General features: G+C 46.3%; 1 protein-coding gene across 8 annotated transcripts in view; it reads left to right on the forward strand.

The window, feature by feature from the left end:
* Window positions 1-17391, forward strand: part of SYNRG (synergin gamma) — a 515412-nt gene that overhangs the window by 280789 nt on the left and 217232 nt on the right. The gene's annotated exons all lie outside the window — the stretch shown is intronic.

The following is a 17391-nucleotide window of genomic DNA, read 5'->3' on the forward strand; positions in this document are numbered from 1 at the left end:
ATGAGGATAGAGGGCCACTCTTGTGCGCATCAGTACAGATCTGCAATGGAGCCAAGATTATCCTACCAGCCCTGACTCGTGCACATGAATTTAACCCATTTAATCACTGTTTGTCCCAGTCAAATTTTATATGATACAGCAGCTAGTTATGCACAACTGATCGTGTCAAATACATTGCGTAGGTCGATGGAAACAAATCCATACCACGTGTACCTGCCATGGGCAGAAACATTTGCAACACCAGTTAATTGCATGCCACCTCATCCAATTAATTTTCTTCTGGGACTGCTGCTTCTCTGGGAATTGAAGCTGCTGCTTCTCTGGGAATTGTAATTCTAAATTGGTTCAATCACATGCCATTTCAAGTGGAGAGTGTGTGCAAAATGTATCCTCATGCTAGTTACAGAAAGACTTTCTGCCTGTTACTTGTTTTTGGTTCGTATAAATCCTAGCCTCACAAGCACTGGTGAGACTTTGAAATATAAGAGAAATAGCCTAAGAAAGGACAAAAAGGAGAGAAAATTGGACATATCACAAGCCCTTCCTCAACACCTCCTTTTGGAATTTCCATGCAAGTTGACATTCCCAGGTCTCATGCAAAAAACTATTATGGCTTAAATACTTCCTGCAGAGACCAACTGACTCTTTTCCAATATCCTGGCTTGCATTGCTGTCAACCACCGAATGAATCTAAAATATCTGTTTAGCATATAGTTCATTATTTCACACGTGAGTATACAAGAACCTTTTATCTAAAGAAATCAGATATCAATTTGAGATAACATGTGAGTGTCAAAGGTGTTATACAATTAGGACAAACAGCCCAATATTATCTGCACTTCACAAGTGATATTGCAGAGGGATGTACCAACAAATGTGGTTGTTACAAATGCACAAAAGACCCATGAAAAAGATCTGTGTTCTGGCTGTTCTCAACGTTATATTTTAACATGTGTCCCTCATTATTACAATTGACATTTGAAACAATTGACTCTGTCCTCCAAGTACAGTTCAAACCCCTAAAGTAAATGTTGCCCCATTTTTCGCTTAATATTGAGGGCCTTTATCAGAGAGGTGGTGGTGTAAAGCACCCAACATTCTACAAAACTAAAGAGGATGGTTTGTTTAATTTTTCTTTATTTGTCTAACCCAAGTAGCATTGGAGTATTAATAGGTAAAGTAGAATCTGAAAGAGACACGTTGGTGATAGATTCCCTACTTCAGAATATAGATTCCATACATTGGAATATCCCCAGGTGTCCGACTGGATCCGGAAAGTTTTTTTGTCCGCAGAGCCCCTGCGCGTCGGTAGGCGTCGTCGTACGGCTCCGCGTGCGTCACTGGCGTCGTAGTCGCCGAGATGATGGGAGGGCGGTGGCAGAGTCCCCCTGACTCGTTTGGTATGGCCGCACAGGCTTCCAGCGCTTCCAGGAACCTGGAAGTTGCTCACTGGGACGCTGGGAAGCACAAGGGGGTCGCTGTGGTTACTTACCCAAGTACGGAGGCCTGAGCTATGTGCTGTGTCCTTCCCGCCGTGGTCTGACGCAGTAGCTAGTACCCTTGTGCAGAGGGTAGGGTAGGGAGAGCCAGGTACTTCCGCCTACTGTGGTTAGCGCTCTAGTCGCAGGCGAGAGCAGGCATAAAGGACGCTTGGGCTGGCGGCTGCGCTGCGAAGAAGGATGGCGGTGGCAGTGTCCCCCTGACTCGTTTGGTACGGCCGCACAGGCTTCCAGCATGTCATTTTACTTCATTGCTTTTAAAAACTCTGGTGTGGCATTTTTAACTTGCTTTGTGGTGGAAACTGGAAGTTGCTCATGGAGAAGCTGGGAAGCGCAAGGGGGTCGCTGTGGTTACTTACCCAAGTACTGAGGCCTGAGCTGGGTGCTGTGTCCTTCCCACCCTGGTCCGGCGCGGTAGCTAGTACCGTTACCCAGAAGGCGTGGTAGGGAGAGCCTTGCACTTCCGCCTAGTGCGGTCAGTGCTCTAGTTGCAGGCGAGAGCAGGCATAAAGGTTACATGCCCCAGCGACCACGCAGTGGACGCGCTCAGCGGACGCGCCGAAGGCAAGCCCGTCTGCGGCAGTCTGGGGCCTGGGGCCAGAACCCTTGGCGGTTTTGAGGTGAAGAAGCAATATAAACGCCAGGAGTTATTTGCTCTATGCACTATCATGGAGGATAAATGTAAACATAGCATGAAGCTCGAGAATAATAACAAGAGATGCAGGACTTTGAGCAGTCTCTGAGTCTTGCCCTGATCAATTGTAGATCTCTAACAAAGCATAGAGCTGAGTTATTTCACTACCTGGTGGATGGTCAGGGGGACGTACTTTTACTCACAGAAACGTGGCTTGACGAGGAGTCTGCCCCGAAAATTATAGAGGCGCTCCCCCGGGGCTATGGAATCTGTAGAGTAGACAGACCCACAGGGAGGGGAGGAGGGATCGCCATAATACATAAACATACCATACAGTGCACCCTAGAGTCGGTTGACATAGCAGACAGTGAAGCTGTTTATTTTTCTGTCGCAGTTTCTAATAACTATGTCATAAAAGGATTTTTAGTTTATAGACCCCCATGGAACTCCTACGCGATTTGCTGCAAGTCTCATTGAACGTTTAATGCAGCCGGCCATTAGATATGAGAAGCTGCTCTTGCTGGGGGACTTGAATCTTCATTTGGACGATGTCTCAAATGTAGGGGCCCAGGAAATTCGCCAAGAGTTAGCAGCTTTACAAATGCTGCTAAAATCGGAGCGCCCCACTCATCAGTTGGTGCATCTACTTGACACAATTTTCACGAATTGGGAGACTCTAGAAATTGAACCCCCGGTACCTGTTATATGGTCTTACCATTTTTTGATCTCCTTCAGGGTAAAGGTGACTGCAGTCAAAACGCCGGTGAAGGTGGGAAATAAGGAGAGGCAAGATGGGCAGACCTTTCCTTTGAGATTTTAATAGGGCCCTGGTGCGCAGGGGACCTCCGGGCGGTCAGGAGATAGTAGGCCTGTGAGGCCCTAGACAGGCACATTCTGGAGGCGCTTGATAACCCTGCACCCTGGTCCAGTAAAGGGCCAGTGTGACAGATGAAATCTGCTACATGGTTTGGGGTTGAGTTGAGGGAAGCAAAGACCACATGTAAGCGCCTTGAGAGACCCTGGAGAAGAGGCTTTCTGTAAATACACAAGAGCGAATATAAAGCCAGCCTCAAGAGGAATCATGCCCTAATCAGAAAGACGCAGTCTTCCTATTATAAAAAGAGGATAGAGAGGACGGACCGTTCAGTCAAGGAGTTGTTCACGGTTTATAAAGAAATATCATCTTTATCTAGTTTAGAGGCACCCGTGACCGGATCAGTGGAATCTTGTAACCGGGTGGCAAAGTTCTTTGCTAATAAGGTGGAGAGGATTTACTCCACCTTCCCGGTTGCTGCCAGAGAAGGGTATGTGGCAGATGAAAGACCCAGCAGTATAAATGGAACAGAATGTCTAGTGACCTTCATTGTCCCTGATTGGGACACGCTGAGCAAGATAATCTGGCTCTCCCAAAGATCCTGCGCCACCTAGAGTACTAAGAGGTAGTGTTGAGACCTTAGAGCCATATATTAGACACCTGTTAGAACTATTTTTCTGCGCAGAAAAGGTGCCGAAAACATGGAGGGAGGCAGTGGTGCTCCCTTTGAAAAAAAAAAAGCCGAATATCAGCATGGAGCAATTAGACAACTTGTGCCCCATCTCGCTTTTACCCTACTTCGCTAAGATCGCGGAGAAGGTTAACAAGCAATTGACAGCCCACATTGACACCCACAAGCTGCTCCATCCCACTCAATCTGGTTTCCGCGCATTCCACTTGACGGAGTCAGCTTTGCTCTTCTCCACTGAGACCCTACGAAGACTTGTGGATGAGGGTCAGACAGCGGCACTAATCCTACTGGATTTAAGTGCTGCATTTAACACTGTAGCGCATCACACTCTGCTACAGTGTCTAACAAGGGGTGGAGGGGCTGGTAAGGTGTGGGAAAGGCTGGAATCCTCTCTTCAAGATCGTAGCTTCTAGGTGGCACAGGGACCACTTAGGTCAAAAGCCATTTGCCTGAAACAGGGGGGTCCCACAAGGGTCCAGTCTCAGACCGACCCTTTTCAATCTGTATGTGGCACCAGTGGCGGAGATTATCGAAAAATTAGGGGTGGAGGTTGTGTCGTACACAGACGACACTCAGCTGGTCATGGCTTTGACATAACCAGATGAGAGTGCAGCCAGTAATTTCACCTCTTGTTTACAAGAACTGGCGGTATGGATGGCCAATAACTACCTCAAATTAAACTGTGATAAAACCGAGGTGCTGATTGTCGGGAAGGCGCTGTCAGTGTGGACTTCGGCGTGGTGGCCTCAGACGCTCGGCACCCTACCCTCACCTAGTGAACAAGTCAGGAATTTGGGGGTATGGCTTGACTCCAAGATCTCATTTGAGTACCACACAAGACGAGTTGCAGGCATCTGTTTTGGCATTTTGCGGGCGCTCAGGAAAACCCTGGACCTATTACCTAATACAGCCAGGAAATCCTTGGTCCATGCCTTAGTTACATCAAGGCTGGACTATTGCAACATCCTTTATCTGGGAGCAAATGTTAGGTGTATCCAGAGGCTACAGCGCATACAGAATGCGCTGGCTCGCCTGGTGCTGATGCTGCCTAAGAGAGCTCCTTTTAAGAAGGCTCTGGAGACGCTACATTGGCTGCCGGTCAAGGAACGGGTGCGGTTCAAAGCCCTATGTGTGAGTTATCGGATTACACAGGTGAAAGGGCCCCGTTCTCTTCAGAAACTGCTAACTCCATACAACCCGACCCGGCATTTGAGATCCAGCGGGGCGGGACAGGTTAAGGCCCCTAAGATCAGAAGAGCGAGACTGGGAGGGGGTTCTATCCGCTTTCTGGCAGCACAACAATGGAATAAACTACCTCTGACATTCCGGTTGGAAACCTCAGAGCTGGCCTTTCGTAAAGAGCTGGAAACGCATTTATTTCCCAGGGGGTAGGCCGGGGTAAGGTTGATGGGGATGGGGATGGGGTGATATGATGGCAATGAGGGGTTTTGATAGGCTGGCACCTAGCGGGGACACACTAGCCTAGTGTAACCAGGTGCTTTATAAACTCCGTTATTATTATTATATGACGTCGCTGGAGCTACTTAGACGCGCCCACGCAGGCTGATGTCAGTTTTTTATTTTTCCATGCCAGCAAGTGCAGATCCAGAGAGAGCGGTACCCCATAGTCATTTTTTTGATTGAGTTTTTTGGGACTTTTTTGTCTGTTTTCAAGTATATATCAATCAACAGGTGCAAAGGAATGCCCGGTTTTAAGCCCTGCGCGGTGTGTGACCACCCCCACCCCGCACGATGTCGGTGACTGACCCGCACCATGAGTGTCTCTACTGCCTGGGCCCGACCACAACTCGGAGACGTGCCCTCACTGCCGGGCCATGGCTTTGAAAACTTTCCAGGAGCGTTCCCGAAAGTGGCTGGATGCCCAGGAGTCTGTTCCGTGCCATTCTAGGTCCCGGTACCGAGGGAGGTCGAGGGACCGGCTGCGGAGCCATCACCATCTTTCGAAGTCTTCGCACTTGAGTCTGGTAAGGCGAAGCACAAAAAGGCAAAGAAGCGTTGTCGCTCTTCGCCTTCCCCTAGACGGTCGCGTGACATGGCTAAGGGTGCAGGTGGCGTTGTCCCTGCGGCTCCGGCAGAGCCTACGCAGTTGCCAATGGCCTACCCGCCCTTTCCGGGTCCATCAGCGACTCCAGCCCAGCTCCAGGAGTTCGTGTCAGCCATGGCATGTGTCTTCAGACTGTCCGGCCCCGCCAGTGCACCTTTGGGCCCTGGGGGTCCTCAATCTTCGACGTTGCCGACCCCGATGTCGACCACTACGGAGTTGACGCCGAGGGACCCCCGTGGATCAAGGCCTGGATCCCCGTCCATGCTGGTTGGCCCTGTACGACCTCCACCGGCATCGCCGACGCAGGACGCAGAGCCGACTGACGCCGTCCCCGGCTCTCTCCCCGGTGTGGGACAGGTGCCAGAAGGGTGTCGACCAACGCCGATTCCAAAGCCGTTTGGGAATTTCTTTCCCTTTGTCCACCCACCTCCGTATGTTGCACCTCTTCCACAGGCTATGGAGGACGGAGAGGACTGGGAGGGGTCTGAGGACTCTCTCGCAGCCCAATGCGAATTAGACCCGGACTGGGATGAGGATCCGGGGGACGCAGGTGACCAGGATTATTCTCCGAAACCTGGCGCGCTGTTTCCTTCTACCGAGGCTACGGAGGAGGGTGGATCATATTCTATGGTGTTGCGTAGGGCAGCCGAGGCTCTCCACCTCGAGCTCTCTACTGTGGCCGTCAGGACTAACCTCCTGACATAGGTGCTTTGGCCAGCTTCTGCTTCTATGGAGACACTGCTGCCCTTTAACGATGCACTCTGAGACGTTCTTTTGGGCACCTGGTCCAGGCCCAACACAGGGGCTCCTGTGGACAAGAACGTGGCCAGACTCCATCGCCAGGCCAGGGGTGACCCTGTTTTCCTCTCCCAACACCCCACTCAGAGAGCATGGTTGTCCAAGCCTCTGCGTCCCCAAGCGCATTCCCATCCACACCCCCGGATAGGAATCCAAGAAACTGTACATCTGTGAACACCGCATGTCTCTTGGGCTGTTATTACCATTCTGTGTGGGATACAGTTTTGCAAGTGCTGCCTCAGTGTCAGGTGGAGGCTCGGACAATACTTTCCCAGGCTATTGCTGAGGGGAAAGACGCAGCCAAGTTCACCATCCGTTGTGGTCTTGACACTGCTGACTGGCTGGGCAGGGCGATTTCAACGACAGTGGCGCTACACCGTCACTCCTGGCTGAGGACGACTGGCTTTTCTGGGGATGTCCAGAACACGTTGATGGACATGGCCTTTGATGGCACTCGCCTGTTGGGCGATAAAGCAAATTGCGTGTTGGAACGTTTTAAGGACTCATGGGCTACGGCCAAGTCCTAAGGGCTTTCGGTCACTAGCACTCTTTCTGCTTTTCGCTCCTTTCGTGGCCAAGGAAGGGGCGGCTAAGCATGTTCGTTTCAGAGCCACAGGCCTGCGCAGCAACAGTCTCGGCACGGCCGCAGACGTGGGACACGCAGATGTGCGTCACAGGGCCAGCGTGCGCGTCAGTCCACCAGCCCCCTGCAGCCACTACCTCCAAACCTTCCTAGTCTGGTGTTTCAGGCCCACCAGACACCAGTGGGTGGCAGGATTCGCCATCACCTCCACGAATGGCGCACAATCACTTCGGACAAGTGGGTTCTGAAACTTGCCGAAGGGGCTACTCCCTCCCCTTCAAGACTACCCCTCCAGCCATGCCACCACAGTACCACCCCATGTCGGGGGATCACTTCCAGCAGAAAGTTACGGCCCTCTTGGCCAAGGGGGCCATCGAGCGCGTTCCAACGCGATAAGTAGGATGTGGTTGTTACTCCCACTACTTCTTGGTTCTAAGGAAGGACAAAGGCCTGCGTCCTATCTTGGACCTGCAGGATGTCAATCGCTTACTCCGAAAGGGGAAGTTCAAGATGCTCACACTTGCTCTGGTCTTGTCTGCCCTCGACCTGCAAGACTGGTTGGTAGTGTTGGACCTGCAGGACGCCTATTTTCATATCCCCATCCTGCCGGCCACCGGCGTTACCTGCGATTTATGGTAGGGCAGGAGCATTTTCAGTTCACCGTGCTCCCCTTTGGCCTTTCAAGCGCCCCTCGTGTGTTCACGAAAGTGATGGCGGTGGTCGTAGTGGGACCTGAAGTTCCAGTGGGCGCAGCATCAGGGGAACCTGTCCGACTACATCCAGATCTCGGAGGGCACTGCATAACAATTGCAGTGGTGGCTCACAAATCAGCATTGGGTCAGCGGTAGATCTCTCTCCCTCCCCAAACCGATGCACACAGTGGTGATGGATGCGTCCCTCCTGGGAAGGGGCAGACACATGGGAGAGGCGGAGATCAGAGGCCTCTGGTCTCCAGCGGAGTCCTCGCTCCATATCAAGCTTCTGGAACTTCAGGCAATCCTTTTTGCACTGAAGGCATTCCCTCCCTCTGTCAAGGGGAAGGTGATGCAGGTGTACAGACAACACCACCGCCATCTGGTATTGCAAACAAGGTGGGGTGGGGTCGTGGACCCAATGTAAGGAGGCTCTGCGCCTCTGTAAATGGCTGGAACGTCCAGGCATTTCATTGACGGCTCAACACCTGGCACCTTCTTTGAACTCCAGGGCGGACAAACTCAGCCGCCGGTGCCTGATGGATCACGAATGGCATCTTCACTTGGAGGTTGTGCAACTACTCTTTCGATAGTGGGGAGTGTCGTGGTTAGATCTATTCGCCACCAAAGAGAACGCGCAATGTTAGCGGTTGTTCGCGTTGGAATTTCCAAGGCGGCACTCGCTCGGCGATGCTTTTCTTTGCGAGTGGAGCTGCGGTCTGTTGTATGCCTTTCTGCCTCTACCACTTCTGCCCAGAGTGCTGAAGAAGATCCGGCATGACCGGGCCCAAGTTATTCTTGTCACCAGACTGGGCTCGAATAGTTTGGTATCCAGAGCTACTCAGTATGAGCGTGGATCCCCCGATCCGACTGCCTCTTCGGGAGGATCTTCTGACACAGCAGCAGGGGACGGTCCTCAACCTGAACCTGTCCAGCCTCCAACTACATGCGTGGCGATTGAGCGGCGACAGTTGATTCTGTTAGACTTGCCTCCTGAAGTCTGTGATGTCATTCTGGCAGCCAGGAATTCCTCCACTAAATCGGTACACGCCTGCAGGTGGAACAAATTTGTGGCATGGTGCACAGCAAAGGCTGTGGATCCCCTTTCTGTACCTCTTTCAGAGGTCCTTTTGTTCCTTCTTTCGTTGGCACGGCAGGGCTCTGCTCTGGGCACTATCAAGGGCTACCTTTCTGCAATCTCGGCCTTTCTCAGGCTTCCTGATCAGCCCTCTCTTTTCAAGTCCCCAGAGGGGAAGAGAGGCCCCAGAGTCTGGACCCAAAACGTGCGCTTTCATTTTACTTAAGTTGCACACAACACTTCCGGGTGGATGACCAGCTCGTTGTTGTCTATGTAGGTGCCAAGAAAGGCCGAGCTGCACACAAGAGGACTATGTCCAGCTGGGTTGTCTTGTGTATCAAAGCCTGTTATTGTCTAGCTAAAAAGAAATCTCTGGTGGGGTTGCGCACCCATTCTACTAGGACAACAGCAGCTACTACTGTATTGGGATGTGGTGTCCACCCTACAAGACATCTGTCAGGCAGCCACGTGGGCCTCGTTGCACACTTTTACCAAGCATTATTTCCTTGACAGTCAAGTCCGGAGAGATGGCTTCTTTGGCCTTTCTGTTCTCCGTGACTTTCTGGTGTGATCTTTGTTCGCAGACCCACCACCGGCGTTGGTATTGCTGGGGTATCTATTCTAAATATTGTTAAGTGTATAGAAAGATGTTTGTGGGAAGCAAAGGGATAATAGTAATTAGGTTTGTGAATAATTCCCACAGTTGTATTCAACATGATGGGCATAACGTAGTCTGCCTTCTGAAAAATAACTTTAACAAACCTTATGACCTGTAAATAAAGTTGTGAATGCCAAGTGTGGATCAGAGTCAAAATAATCTTTATTCAGTTATAAAAATAAAATTAAAAAATGCTCAATATGAAAACATCATTACAATACATCACAGATCTACTCTTATGAAAAATTATCCATACAGTATCTTAATCATACGAGACATCACCTAAAATAAAAAAATGCCTACCTCATAAAAATAAAAGGTTCAAGTAGATTTGAGATTCCTTAAACCAAAAATATCATATTACAAAAGTGCAATGTGCCAAGGTGGCTAAGACTGTGGGCAGGGCACTTATATTCATTACAGTCTCCACCAAGCCATCCATCTATTTAAATATGGTTACAGAAATGCTTTTACAGATATAGCATATGACGTATAACCTACAAATTTTATGAAATCACCAACACTTGTCACAATAAAATACTATTTCCCCTCTAGGATTCTCATTCTCACAGTTACATAGAAGTTAGACAAATATATTCAGTTTTTAAGAGCTGCAAGTAAAGCAGGACAAGTCTGAACCTCCTAATGTGTATAGACTTTAACAGTGGAATTAAGAATGTATTCCTGGGTGCATCATATACCTTACAGAAACAGAAAAAGTGCACACGAATTGCAGGTGCACGGTTCAAGGGCAGAGTTTATATAACCATTGCCGGGGTGTGAAACTAAAAAGTGGGCTATGTTGAATCCGAACCTTACCAGATAAAATCTTTGGGAATGTTGGAGTGTAAACAAAAGATAGGGTTCCATTGAATCCGTTGTTACTTATGTAAGATAGCCAGACACTGTATTCTTCACCAAATCTTGTCTTCGCCTTTTACATAGGGCTATATAATCTTGTTTTTAACTGCTGTTTAGAAACAGTGGAGCTATTCTGCGAGTTGCCAAAACAATCAGGTCTTCCTAGCATGGAAAATTGCTCCTTAATGTGTCTCAGCCATGGGATGCTATGTGTGTAATCAAGAGATAAACATTAATTTATTATCTCTTGATTAAGTAGGATTTCCTGATTGGTCCAGATGGAATACCATAGAATAAGTGGGGCTAGTTTAATACGATCGTGCACAGTCCATAAACGTAGCTCCATATCGCAGAGCAATATGGGGAGGCTGTTGGTGGGAGAGGCGGGGAGAGGGGTACAGACTGAAGCCTTCTCAGGAATTCGGTTTCTTTAACCTGTAATTTTGAGATGTTACAATAGCCCCAGACCTCAGCCCAATGTGTAACAGTAGAGCACCAGCATGCTTCATAGATATTAATCATCGCATCTCTAGGTTCGAAGCCAAACTTTCTGGCAAATCTGAAAAGGGCCTCAATGGTTTGATCAAACCAGGATTTTCTAACCTTTATCAGATGTGACCATGTGCCTTTACAATCAAAGGGGATGCCTAGATAGGTGAATGTTGGGACATCAGAGAGCTTTTCACCATTAATGTTGTGTGGTTATAATCTAAAACATATATTACCTTCTACTATTAAGTGATTTAGCAGAATTTGTCCTTCTGCCCATCTTATCCATAAATAGTGCTAATTATTTCAGCAGCCTCTGAGTGCCCACACCATTCCTTCACATTAGGACACAATCATCTGAGTAAAGTAGAGTGGGGAGCTTCCTAAAACCCACCCGGGGTGCACCTGTCCAGTGGTTTAGCCTGGTGTAAACTTATTAATATATATACAACACAGGAAAGGTACGAACACACAGCCTTGCTTCATTTTTATATGCGGGGGGGAGCAAAGGGGGGGGGGGGGCATCCCCAGTTTGCTCTGTGTTTTCTGCAACTAGCCACATCTTTATGCTATTGGGCCAGAAGGTAAACCAACGCCCCATACAATGCTGAGGTGAGGTCCAAAAGAACTAGGTGGAGATAGCACTTCTTTGACACCGTATATATTAATTGGCATGGTGACAGGATTATTCTACTGTTCTCGATGCCCAGGCCAAAGGAGACCGCTAGGGGATAATGGTCACTTAAACAGTTATTCAATATTGAGAAATCGGAGGCTTAAGAAATATTGCTGAGAAAGCGCAATGAAGTCTATATGACTACCTGTACCTCTTCCCATGTGTGTGATGTATCCAGTTGCAGGGCGAGGCACAGGATCAATAGCAAGGAAAAGAGAATACCTAGTCAATATAGAATTAAAAACATCTCCACATCAGCTAAGCTCGAAATGTCAATAATCCTCAGTGTTGCATCCTATTGCTCCACATGCAGAGTGCTTGGAGACTGAACACAACCTGCAATTATAATCACCTCCCTAGACCATGGCAAAATCCATGTTGGGCTCAATTAAAATCTTACTGAGAAACTACTCGAGAGGTTGCTATGTCTTTGTTACTGGATATAAAATTATGATGCACAAAATGTACAATAACCAGCATTTCCCTGGGCTTATGCATGTGAATAACAATTCGGAGGTGGGCAGAGTCAAGATACATTTTATAAATCTCCTTGTCCATAGAGGTTGAGATCAGTGTGAGCAAGCCTCCTCTATGATGCCCGACCCTCAGTCTTTGACATTGTCCACCCTTTAGTTTTATATTTTAAGTTTGTAACTTCAGTTCAACCATAGACCGAAGATGACCACATATTCAAGAGTCTGTCAACTTGCTCCTGGAGTGAGAACCGACTATATGTTGGTATTGCAAAAGGGCTTTAGGAAGACACTACATGGGTGGAAAATTTAAATGACTCTGTGCCGATAGGTTTATAAAAATAGCTCAATGGTACTGCCGTAATGCATCTATGGGAGGAAGGTGCTAGAGTCAGCCTTTCCAGCAAAATCCCCACAATGTGTATGCTCCTGAAATTGATGACTGTATAGGCACCTTACTCTTCCTTGAGACTGCATCCTACCCAGTAAACCTGTTGTATATTGATTGTATTACTGAATAAAGTTTCACAGTTGTATAGTTCTGAGATGTCATCAGCTAATGTAATTTTTATTTTTTTCGCTGATAGTTATCCTCATCCTTTTTAGGGTTTAAAAATGGGACATTTTTTAAATCACCAATGGTGTTGCTTCGGGCAGTAGCTGAAGAATCCTGTTGGTAACTCTTGAGCCCATGCTCTGATTTTTGCTGACCAGTTCTGTCTGTCCTTCTGAGCTATATTCACTATGTGGTGAACAGTTCCTCTTTGATGAGTCACCAGAGTGGTGCTTACTGTTGGAGGGTCATTCTGTGGTATATTGGAGTTAACAGAACCAGAATGTACTTTGTACTATGACCTATCTTGTGCAGCAGTTGTTGCTGCACTAGATATAACAGCATGTGAGGGTCTTTGTGCTTGTACAGGGTTGTAGAGGCCAGCACCCTTATCACTTTTCTTGATATTCCTTTGATCAACTAAGATTTCCAGTGAAAAGTCTATGCTCGTAAGAACAGCAAGGTTTGGGTCAAAGATTGTGGTCAAGGCTGCCTCATTAGTTTTGATATGTAAAGCAGATGATTCATCTCCATGAATACCCTTTTCTTTATTGCTGATTGGGTGTGTAATAGGCTTTGCCGTAATTGCAGTTTTCCTAGAATTTACAGGCTTTTTTAGAGCGTGTGGCAGTTTGTCTAGCTGAGTTCTTCACTTTTTTTGGTGGAGGGGGGGCTCGTACTTCCATTACAATCACTCTGTGAAATATTGATGTCCACTACAAAATCTTCATTAAAACACATGGATTTGGAGGTACAGGAGTAGTTTCATTGCTCTCATTGGAACAAGCTGCCTATGGATCCACCATCATACTCACAGCCGTTGGGAGGCTTTTTAGTGGCGCCAACCTCTCCTCAACGCATTCAATCTCAGTATTATTATTTGTTCCAATGGAATTCGTGAGGAAGTTCGTAATTGTGGCAGTTAGTGGGTGTTCCTCAGAGGACAATAGTGCAGACTTTCTTTTCACCTTCAGGCCTTGCCATTCAGTAAAGCAATATAAATAAAGATGACTAGTGAGATGTTGGAACTAAAAGAGGTTGCCCAGCTCAGCCTTGGGTAGCCATGGGCAAGTGCATACAGGCCCTCTCTTGCCCCAGGGGCGTCCCGTGCTGCGGGACATGTCCTGCACTTTTCAAGCGCGTTGCAGAAAGTTTTGGCCTCTCTTGCTCATGTGAGAGCTGGGTGACGTAGTACTCCCATAACAAAGTAGGAGCCTAGTGGAAAACAGTGGACTCAGGTTACCCTCCACTCAAAGTATTATCAACATAAAACCTGGTCCCAGCTATCATAGGCTTTCTAGAACATCACCTGCCTCCTACTGTGTGAAGGTATATCTAGTCCGCAGCGCATTTGCGTTACTAAACAGGGTGTGCCTCTTTCCTTACTAAAAACATCTGCGTGGCTGTGTCTACATATATATTCCTACCTCCCTTTCGATTCTCAGAGTGTAGTGAAAAAATGTGTGTAGGGATGGAAGGAACCTCATGGGAGCAACCACCAAGGAACTGCTGACTGGTACTCGTCAGTGTGTTCCGCTTATCATTGGCTCCTTCCAACCACAAAAGAAAATGTAGTGAATAAATGTGTAGGTGATTCGTAAAAACTCAAATGTGAACCTAACTGCTTGCACCTATAATCGCCCAACCCCCTGGGTGAGAGCACCGCTATTCATTGCTCCGCCCCACTAAAACTGAGCTAGATACCACTAGATAAATGGTATGCTTTATTTGCTGCTGGATATTTGCTTAAAACCAACACTCCGGTTGAGCCTCATTTTAACCTATATGAAGCCAACATGTTTTGTTGCCTGTCATTCATGGTCAGCAACTTCTTCTGGGCTAGGGGTTAGTGCCACACTCTGCTGATATTATCCAGCATTCAAACCTTGTGGTTGCCACTCAATGGCATACCTGCAGCCACCAATTTGATGGGCATGTGTATCTCCACGTCTGTCAATTCCGGTCGCAAACCGTCGACCGGACCTCCTCCTGACATGTGTAGTCTAGGGCTCCCGTTCCACAAAGGTAAGTGGCCTATCTCTTGTTCAGCCACTCAATACCCAGAACAATTTTCAGCAACAGTTGAGTCATATGGTAGTTGCAATTGTAGAACAGCATGTCTGATGAGTAAGTGGGTAAAGTGGCAGGTAGCCACTAAAACTGAGACCGTCACTTTGGCTACCACCCTTGTGGTTTTGTCACTGTTTCAAGTTGCATTAATCTGAGAGGACTCCTCAACCAGCGGGAGAAGTTACTGTGTACAGTAGTTGCAACAATAGGTGACTCTTACCAAAGCAAGATAGTTTTTATTGAAGCCCTGTCAAACCTGCAAAGGAAATATTTGATGATGATCCCCCTGTACCTTTAGCCATTACATCTACCACACGATAATGACTTGTACATTGTTCCTGCAAAATGTTGAAACAAGCAAAGGACTTGTGTGTGTACCCTGACAGAAGCGTAGTTTTAAGCATTCAATGTGCTTACCCTTCCCAGTTGCCATGTGCCATAGTAAAAAAATATATATATTATTAAAGCACTTGCAGTTGGACGTTTAAGAGAAATATTAGTGAACCCTACTGAGCTGTCCTTTGCCAGCTCCCTAGAAATACTGCCCTCCCGTAGTGGCTGAACAGCCAGTCTTCAACCATTCTGAAACGTTGCTGCCTAAAACATCTGGCTCCAAAATCTTTTGCCATCTGCTTCAGGACCATTGGCCACTGTCTCATTTGTGTGACACTGTCATCTATAACTATCATAACCTCATCAGTCCCCTTCAGTCGGTGACTATTAATATTTTAGACTACTAAACAGTTTATCAAGCTTTAAATTTTGATGTGCTATCTCCAATCCATTGTTGAAACTGAAGCATCACCAATGTGACTTGGAAGCTACCAACATCCAGGGTAATCCCCAGTGTGGTTTCAGACCTGAGAAAGGTACCACGGTGACCCTGTTGTATGTCCATAGTCTGAGAGGAGGCAGACAATCTTATTTTTGCTGCTCTATCAGTGGCGTACAACATTCCCAACTACACAGTGCTTTTCGATCAGGTGGATTCTGTGTTTGGGATACTGGCGTTGAAAGAGACTGATTTATAGCATTCCTGTCGGGGAATTATGATGGGGGTTTCAGTTAGGTAGTATTGAAACACTGTTTGCAGTCTAAGGTAATATAACTCACTTAATTTTTTTGGGTGCAGTGTCTATCGTGTAAATGTAGTAATGCGCTTAGGATCATCTCTCTCTTAGTTTCTATTCTCTTTTTAGTTTGTGTTGATTGTTTTGTTCCCCACCGGCCAGTGGATGTAGGTGGTGGCTATTGTTATCTTTGCTATTTCAAAATAATTAAAAGATTTAAACCATAAATGTTGTAATGCATCTCTGACCCTATCAGAAAAATCACTGAGATTATTCCTTCATTTTTGTCAACACAGAAGAAACCTTCAATAGACTCTGCAAAAACAAACCTCTAGGGAAAGTGATTAGAGGTTCATACGCATTAATACTGGACTTAATGAAGTTGGAATCGCGCCTATGGATGAGCAGAGAACCAATATTCCAAATAAAAAGCTTTTACTAATGTGTTAAGGTTAAGAAAGTAAATCCTGATCTTTGAAATGTTCCCTCCTCTGAAGTTAACAGATAGATGATGTGCTCCGCAGGTAATTCAAAAGGACTTTATTAGTAAATAAGTGCTAGATAATTAATTTGCATCATCAGTGCGTGATAACAAAGAGGTCTTCTTATGAGTTTGGGGAAAATATAATGTTTTTTTAATTCTTCATGTACCTCTGACATCGACAGGTCACATACCATCTTAAGCGATTGAGTCCATTACGAACCCACAACACAGAATTAATATGACAAAAAAATATGGCTCTTAAAAGCATTCATTGGATGTTTCTGTTGCACAGAAAACAATGGACTGTGTGTGGATGGGTATACAAGGTAACCTTACTGACAAAGCATATAAAGGCGACAACAAGCGTGAAGTGATTCATTCAGAGTTAACACAAATGGCACTTGTTCTGCCCTTAAAGCCAGATCTCTACAGATGTTGGTAAATTAATTCAGTTCACTCAGTGTTACATTATGCTTGCTGTCTGTGGGACTCGAGATTGAAGACAACACCACTTTCGTGAAGGGCTTGACAACTCTTCTTTGGCTGATATTTTTAACCCTTTCACCAGCTTGCATTTCAAATGGAAAAGTTTACGACCCAACAGTAAGTTTTTGTTGCTGTGCAGTGCTTGTCTGTTACTATATAAAGTAATTTTCTTGAAAAACAAACATTAATTTCACAAAGTTTTGTAATCTTGAAATATCTGGCATTTTATTTTGGGGCCACTTTATTAATTATGATCAATGCAGTTGGACTAAAACCTAAGCGTTCCTTAATCATCATGAAAGTGCATTTTGAAATGCTGTACTTTCCCTTTTCCTGGATTGATATCCCGATTCTGTCTCAAAATATAAACTAGTTTTATACTTTACTAAAAAAACAAACCTCCCACCAATATAATTTATGGTTTTAAAATAGTTTTTGGCTTTTTGAAAAAAATACTTGTATAATTAGTTTATTTTATTGATACATTTGTGAAATTGAGTGATTTGTATTCTGGTGTGTGTACAAAAATAATAGTACAAATTGATTGGGTGTATTTTCTTTTGGGTTTTCAAGACTAGAGGTGAAAGTAACCAAGGTTTTATGGTAAAGTTATACATCACAGTTTCAAGTGCTAATTTGCTGGGACAGATCCCTGTTCTTTTGCTGAATTCGATCCCCATTATAAACCCAGCAGATTAGCTGTTTGCCCTCAAAATG

The sequence above is a fragment of the Lissotriton vulgaris genome, chromosome 2_1 (assembly GCF_964263255.1).
Source record: "Lissotriton vulgaris chromosome 2_1, aLisVul1.2, whole genome shotgun sequence".
Classification (NCBI taxonomy): Eukaryota; Metazoa; Chordata; class Amphibia; order Caudata; family Salamandridae; genus Lissotriton; species Lissotriton vulgaris.